Genomic DNA, 9278 nt, shown 5'->3' with positions numbered 1-9278 from the left:
AATTTCGACTTTTATTTTGTGTCGTCGCTGAAATATAGCAACGCGCACGTGATAATTAAATAAATATTATAGGTTTTTTTTCATTTTTATTAACATTAAATTGGTCATATCCACGAATTAGAAATGTATGTACATAGTACATACCTATATACATATATCTATATCTAATATAAATTTTGGAACAAGACTTTGTAAGGTTTAATGTATGTAAGTAACTATGTGTGTATGTAAGGTTTGGTTCTTAGAATCCGTGACGTGTTATCGAAAAAATATAATTTTCTATGACGCCGATTTCGACATCGATTTCGATTGCTATTTCAATTCCAGTTCCGGATTCTTTATTCAGTTCCATATCCAGATGCTTTTTTCATTTACAGTTCCGGATTCCTTTTTCAGTTCCAATTCCTAATTCCTTTTTTCCTGTTCGGGATTCATTATTGTGTGCCAGTTCCGGATTCCTTTTTCATTTCCTGTTCCGGATTCCATTTTCAGTTCCGGATTTGTATTCCTTACTCAGTTACGTATCCGAATTCCTCTTTCAGTTCCGGATCCCGATTCCTTTTTTAGTTCCGGATCAATATTATTTTTTCAGTTCCGGTTCCCTTATTTATATAAAAAAAAATCATTCGTTATGTGTATGTGTAGTTTCTGCTTGGCTGTCATTAATTTTTTTTTTCGATTCAAATAAATTTAATAAAAAACAAATTAATGTTTAATACCGAGAGAAGCCTGGTACTAGTTTTCCACTAGTGAAAAATAAAATAAAACATGAAAAATAGAATAAAGGCTCATGTTCAGAGTACAGAAAACTTTTTGAAAAAAAAAAGAATTTGTACATATGTATGTACATATGTAGGTTAAATATATAAAATTCCATTACAAGAATGTACATAAATGATGTAAAATGTTATGATATTATGTAACATATAATAACAAGACCGATGAAGATAAACACATTGAACTTCCCTGTTTTGTAAATTATGTAAGTATCATTTTATATAATAGAAAATGAGTAAAATTCAGTTGTTCGGTTTAGCTCTCAGTGTGTATACCTTTATGATGATCAAGTTCTCCTCTTTAATTTTACTTTTTTCATTCTTCCATTGGGTCGATTCAACACACACTAATAGACATCATAAGCACATCAATATCAGTTTGTCAGATTCACCACAAAATCTATTCGTTAAATACGAAACGTATAGAAATCACGAAAAGATATTAAAGGAAATCACTAAAGTATCTCCACAGAAGTTCAACATAGCATTTCACTTCAATGACGAAACTCAATATATTGTCAACAACATAATAAGAGTAATCAAAGTACGAACCACCGTATTTGGTTTGTTTAACTACGACGGCGTAATTTCAAATCAATTAATTCAATATCAAACTGAGAATACTGCAAAAGGAACTCTTCATTTTATTTTGCTCAACGATCGCGAAAATCTCACCAAAATTTTATCGAACTTCGATATAAGACGCGATATACTATTTTTTGTGGCAAATATCAGCAGCATTCAAAATTTTAATATCGCTAAGAATGATTCAAACACTTTAATTGGAAAGGAATTGCTGCAGAAAGTTTACGCTCTATTTTACCTGGAATACGTTGGAAGTAAATATCGCCTATACTCCGTCTGTTTCTTTTGTGGCAATCGCACACAAAAGTTTTATTTACTCTCTGAAGTCAATACTGGCTATACCGGTGTTGACAAAATAAAAATATATCTGCATCAAACATTTCGGGATATGAACGGACACATCTTCAAAATGGCATTCGATTCCTCTGGAATACACTGCTTCGATAAGTTTTCGACCAGTTTAGATATGCCTAACGGAATGAGCTTCCCTCAATGTAAATCGTCTTTTCCCTTATTATCGGCAGTGTCTATGATGATGCTAATTAAAAAGATGATGAACCTTGAAATTCAACTGGTGAGAGGGTATCGCAGAAACGAACGGGGAAAACAAACATTAGAACAAATGGCTTTGGATGTGAGAGAATACACGACAGACTTTTTTAGCGGTCTTAACGTTCGTCTGAAATCATATAAAGGATTGGCTATCGTCTATACTACAGCACTTGATCCAGTCCAGGCTTTATATTCTGAATTCAAAAGTATTTCAGATTATAGTAAGTATGTTCATACATAAATAAACGTGATAGAATTATCGAACATGTGTTCATCAAATCTTTCCATACTCATTTTTATTTTATTTTAGGTGCGATTGTAGTATATGCATTCGATTACATCATTTGGCTCCTGCTATTATTGTCCATTTTGTCCATATCTACTATGGTAGTAATACGACATAACAATCGACTTTCTTTGATTTCAGCTCTACATGTATGTAAATGTGGCATTTTTAATAAATCGTTAATCATTGCATATTTCAGAGAAGTACTTGCCTGTCCAACGTATGCTTGAAATATGCAATATGGATCAAAAACATACATTTAATTACTATCAAAATATTAAATGATTTGGTTTTAGATGACATGGGCAATGTTGGTGGAACAGTACACCGATTTGGTAAATAAATTCCAATTTAGGCGTTTACTCATTCCATGGATGTTATGCTGCGTAGTGATGAGCACCGCTTACAAATCTCAAATAACATCATTGATGATCAACGGTCCGATAAAATCACCGAAAACAATCGCTGATTTATCCAATGAAGGATTTACCTTCAACTGGAATCCGGTATTAAACAATATGTATACTAATGTAATGTAATGTACATGATTTATCATTGATTTGAAACATTTCAGGACTTGATAATTCATCCGACACTATTGGAAAGTTTCAACTCCCATTATTTAAATAAATTCATAAAAGAAAATCGGAAAATTTACTCGTATTGTGAAACTCTTGAGAAGATCTTCGTTGAGAAAAATTTTATATTTACCATTCCGACAGTGTTGGTGTATATTTTTCCGAAAGTTTGCCGAGATATCACTAAAGAAGAATTTCTGGATATGAAAGTTAGCGCCGACATTTTGACAAATAGCATTGACACGTGGATTTTGAGAAATGATCATCCAATCGTTGAGTCACTCAATCGCGAAATCATCTTTCTCCAATCAACAGGACATATTCTTCCTTGGAATATAACAGCCCAAAATCCATTTATATGGAAACAGATTTTAGAAGAACGCAAAAATTACAATAATTATGAAGCTATGTCTATGAAAAATATCTGGGGTGCTTTTAATTTCTGGTTTATTGGTGTAATTACAGCCATCGCGTGTTTTCTTTTTGAAATCGTTCTATATAAAGCTAAACTTAGGTTTAATAACTAAATTTAATAAATCATGATCATTTAAAAAGTATATTTTTGATAAAATAAATTTATTTTAATTCTCATCATCGTCATCAACTTGGGATATACATATATACATACATACATAAATATGTATGTATATACATACATATGTATACACTATGTAAGTATTTAACATTCCACATCTATTTATGTTTATATAAAGAAGAAAATTTCTTAAAAGTATGTTTACAAATCTAGTTAAATGCTTTAAATCAAAATTTAAATGTTTAGTCTTTTTTTGTTTATATATTCATCAAAACTATACTTTAGATGCATTATGAAGTAACTGGATATGTAAATACTTACTATTGTTGCGTAGGGATGGGTGGAGGATCCAAATAAAAGGCCAAAGTCGCTTCACAGCATTTATTGGGTGATTAAGTAATTAAACACACACCACCAGTGCTCCTTTCAGAATGCTCTTCCATGCCCAGTGTACTTTCTTTTAAAGGACAAGTTGCTCACTGTAGCGTCTGTTTATCTATTGTTCAGTCATGTATGCTTTTAAGTGAGTCCCACGCTCTCGCGGTCTCACGCTAGGAATTATCGATATAGTTAGCGGAGATGCTACTCTCAGTTCTGAGAACTCTAGCGGAAAGTGACCGAGTGCCGTTACCGACCACTAAGTCAATTCCGGGCTCTCCATTATTAGCCCCCCCGACTTCACTTAAAGCGGGAGATAATCTTCAAATCCAATTAAAACGGCGGCGTCTTTTTTGCCTACGCTACACTATGATTACTTAAAAAATCATATTTATTATGTATTTATACATACATACATATGCACATATAGTACATTCACATAATACGATATACAGAAATAGTAAAGCGTTTTATTACATTCAATCAAATATCATATTAAAATTTATTATATTTGATTATATATTCATAATTTAAACTCAATTGCACTCGTAGTTTATATTTTTGTGCATAATAAATTTAAAGCGTGTGCTTAAAATTTAATATAGTTAATATTCGACATAAAATATTTGTTAATTTTTTCGAAAATTTTTTTTTAATTTGAATATTCAAAAATGCATATATGTATGTATGTACATACATGTGTATTATTTATTATTATTAAACATTAGCAGGATCTTAAACTAAACACTAATTAGATGATTACTTATTGATAGACATAATATATAATAAAAATTGTCATGTCATTGAGCGTCTCTGTATATTAATAAATTTAAAGCTATAAATAAATTACGATTCATATTTCAAATTGTTTTAGTGCTCTAGCAAAATAAAAATTCGTCTTTTTAGTAATCGAAATGATTTCTAAAATGAAAAACGTGTTTAAATTTATATTCATTTTCATATTTCTGTCGGATTTCGTTCAAATCAAGTCGATGGAATTAATCCGCGAAAAATTTATTAGAGAAATAACGATAAGCACCTAGTTGAAGATATAATAAAAACACTGGAAGGAAAAACTGCAATTACTGGTTTGTTCAATTATGACACGATGTCAATGGAGTATAATTGTCGAAATCGATCTGTAAGCACGAGTACGTTGCATACGATTTTCCTCAGTGATCCCAAAACTATATCAAACTTAGATAAAAAATGTATTTCGAAATTCGATGTGAAATTGGATGTGATTCCAAGGAATTTCACAGTCGTCGAAAAACTTGACTCAAATATATTAATCGACAAGCCACTGCTAAAAAGAGCATTTGCTACATTCGTTTTAAAATTATCAAGATTTGAGGCAAGCTTATATGAAATCTGCTTTTACTGTGGTCGTCTATCCCAAACTTTTTTGATTATATCGAAAACGTCTATTCAATGTCTTACTTTATCTGAAAATATTGTTGACGAAATGCTGAGGAGTATCAAAAAAAAAATTCAATACTTTCAACGGACATATCTTCAATATAGACTTCGACGCTAATCAATACTACTGTTTTGATCATTATTCGTATGTGAAATTGTCGGACGGCATGAGATTGTGTAAATGTAATTTAAATTTTTATTGCGGATTGGAAAGGAACGTGGAATTTGCCAAACGACTGAATTTCAAAATTCAATATGTCAGAGGCAAAAATAAGAGCTGTAACTATATACAAATGGAAGAAGATTTATTTTCAGATGTCATAGATTACACAATAGATATGTTCAGTATATTTACCAGTCGTATGAGAAATATACATACATACATATGTAGGTGATGTCGTTTACGTGTCACCGACGTTCATCAACCCATTCTACGCCATATATTCCACAAAAGAAAGTATATTTTATTCTGGTAATACATTAGTACAAAATTATCATTTCTTTCCAATTACACGAATACATGAATGATTTTAATAATTTTTACTGTAGGAATAATTTTAGCAATTGCGTTCAGTAGCAATGTGTGGTTATTGCTATCGATTTCGATTTTCATCACAGCAATGTTGGTTACAATTATGTATCGCAAAAAAATTGCGCGAATTACAACTTTCAATGTATGTATCATATTTTAATAATGAAATTAAAAAAATTCAAATTCAATCAAAAATTTTCAATTTCAGCTGACAATAATGTTAATACTATTTCGCTACCAAATATCGCATTCGATATTTACTATTCAGCTGGATTTTGTTTTCAATGGTAATCAGCACAACCTATATGACTAAACTTACATCTTTGATAATAACTGGACCAAAATAACCTGCAAAAACAATTGCAAATTTGGCCAAAGATGGTTTTACATTTGGTTGGTGGGAAGTATGTAATACTAAAATAAGGAATTGAATAAAATAAAATCTTCATTTTGGGTTATTTTATCAATAGAGATTGTTTTTAGGGAATGATCTATCGACCAGATCATTTTAAAAATTTCAACAATAGTTTGAAATTATTCTCGATACGGCAATGGATGCTATCAAATCAGTGTGAACTGTTTCAATCAGTAATTGCCAAAAAAATTACCACTCTTGTTTCTAATTCGAATTATTTTAAAATTGGTCAAGGCGTTTGCGGTTTGTTAAATGTGGTAGAATCTCAAACTTTTCGTTATAGTACCGACTACATGCCCCTCAATTTTAAAGTTATAGTCTTCAACAAAAATTTTCCATACTCCGAAGTGATATTGCGAAAAATTATGTTGTTAGAATCAATGGGTATTCAGATGATTTGGAAAATAAATAATAAATACGAGTATGTATCTGATTTGAAGCCGATGATGGAACACTATTTCAACGATAAGCCGCAATTTAAAATTCTGACTCTTGAAAACCTAATAGGGACATTGCAGCTTTGGATTTTTGGTTTAACTGTTGCTACGTTGTTTCCTAGTGGAAATTTTTGTGTTTAAAATTAAAAGTCAAAAAATATGTAAGCCGCCGTTCACGTCGCGAGAATTGATTTAAATATATTACTAAATTTGCATCTTTGAATTTCCATAATATGTTTGAAATCACATACATACATATGTATATGTGTATTTGACGACTTTAAATATTTTAATATTTAAATGATTTTAAAATGCTGTGTGCACACATTTTTTTAAATAAACATTAGCTTAGTAACCGATTGCTTATTTGATATTATTAGTGATGGGTGGCAATTTAATTAAAATAAAAATCACATATGTAATATAATACATAGGTATTTCATTTTGTTGAATACAGTAACCGATTTAGCGGATAATACAATAGTTATATCTTGAACTATGTATAACAAGGTACATATAGGTATATGTAGGTTCACATATCTTATTATTTGTACCGTGTACGTATTAAGGAATCTAAATTTGCCATCACTTACATTCAATTTACTAGTGAATTGAATGTAATTACCGGTAATTTTCAATGTTATTAAAAAAGTATGAGTTTTGATTTTACGTTAACGCTTATCGTTTTTCTCACGAGCTTTTATCAAAATGAATCAATCAATCGATTAATTAATCAACATTTGAGACTGAAGTATTTATGTATATATAATATAATATATTTACCACGATGTATCAAACTCGTGAATCAACTTTTAGTCAAAAGCAATCTTTATTAAAATAATTTAAAATGTTTAGCTCCCCTAAAAACAAATTATATTTGATTTAACACGGTTTGCAAATTAGCATACATACAATTATAATATTTTTTAAAACACTATGTCAAGAATATTATATTAAAAAAATATAAAAATATACCCTAGTTTATTTATTATGGCAAACTTTATAACTAACCATAATTTTAATTGATGTACATATGTATGTATGTTTTTTCTAATGGCAGAATAAAAAACTATGACTTATTTACTATTTCATTTCATTATATTGTTTAATGTGCTAAACTCTTACAATGAAACAATGGAACACAATATAGTCGTTGGCCACTTGGATTAAAGTAATACAAAGTACATATATGTACATACATATGTATGTATGCAGTGGCGGATTAATCACTTCGGAGGCCAATGGTGCAATGTAATTTAAAGGCCCCCCCCCACCAATTATAGTTTTTTTTTTTGTGCATTGTGAATTATGGGTGCATTATAAATAGTGTGTTTTTATATCTTTATTAAATAATAAAAATGTATTTACAAACTTATTAATAACCAGAAAAAAAGGAAAACATTTTAAAGTGGAACTTTTCGGGCTTTTGATGCCGCAAATTTATCTATTATATTATCACAATCTAATAAATTCACCACGTCACTTTCAATGAACATCACTGTTAAATTATTTAAGTTATCTTGATTTAACGAATTCCTTAAATTATTTTTAACTCGTTTATTTTTAACTGAAAATGAACGTTCGCCACTTGCATTAAATATAGGAAGCGTTAAGAATACTCTTAAAATTGTTTCAATATTTGGAAACGTTGACTTTTAACCTCGAATTAATAATTTATAAATATCGACAGGATTCGTAATATTTTCACTTTTGACATAAGCCATAAAATGTACAATTTCATCTTTAAAATATCTATGGTCAATATCATTCTTATATTGTGAAATTATTCGTTAAATTCATTTTCATTTATTTCGAAATAAAAAATAATTTAAAATCTTTAAGCAAACTATCATAAAAAATAACTTCATCGCATATCTCCCCAAATTACAATTTTCTTTTTTTACGTCTAGTGTCTTCATAGCGCTTATTTTCAGTTAAAATGTTGGCATCTTTTTCGATTTCATTGAATTCATTTTGAGATTTTATCAATTTTATTCCCAACTACAAATTTTGCTGCATATTTTGTAACGATTTATTTGTAAAATTTATCCCACGAAGTATAATAGTTAACAGTGCAGTCTCATATTTATCGAAATATACTGCTAACATTTTGCCTTCAATTTTCCCATAGGTTTTTCAAATTCTGACGTACTGATTTTAATAAGAGCTTATTTAATATTTTGATAGTTTGATTTTAAAGCAAAAACAGCATCTGCCTTAGATGCCCATCACGTACTATTTATTCTTTTTGAATGATGGTTATTCGAAATATTACTTATAAAAATATTCCATCGTTGAGTAGATGATGAAAAAAAAACGTACATATTTTGAATAAAATCAATATAATATAACGCACCTGAACAGGATTCCGCAGCATAGTTCCCAATTAAATTTAAGGTATGCCTAGCACATGGTATAAAGTTGACTCTATTACAATGATGTAATAGTCTAGCCTGCAAACCTTGGTATTTTCCAGACATATTTGCTGCGTTGACATATAATTGTCCCCTACATTTAGAAATATCTATCGAATTAGTTTCTAAAATTTTTAATATGATCTGCTCTAAATATTCAGTTTTTTTTTCAATATTTAAAAATCCAAAGAAACGTTCTTTTATATCTCCATTTTTGTAGTGAAATGCATGGGAATTTCCGAAATATTATAAATTTTCTTAGAGCGATTTGGAGGCCACAGATATGCACCAACTCCACTGTGCGATAATTCGCCACTGTATGTATGTGTATATATTCTATTGATAAGTAATTAGCAAGAACGTCATTTTTC

Source organism: Arctopsyche grandis, chromosome 4 (genome assembly GCF_051622035.1).
Source record: "Arctopsyche grandis isolate Sample6627 chromosome 4, ASM5162203v2, whole genome shotgun sequence".
NCBI lineage: Eukaryota > Metazoa > Arthropoda > Insecta > Trichoptera > Hydropsychidae > Arctopsyche > Arctopsyche grandis.
Note: the sequence above shows the minus strand (reverse complement) of the source record.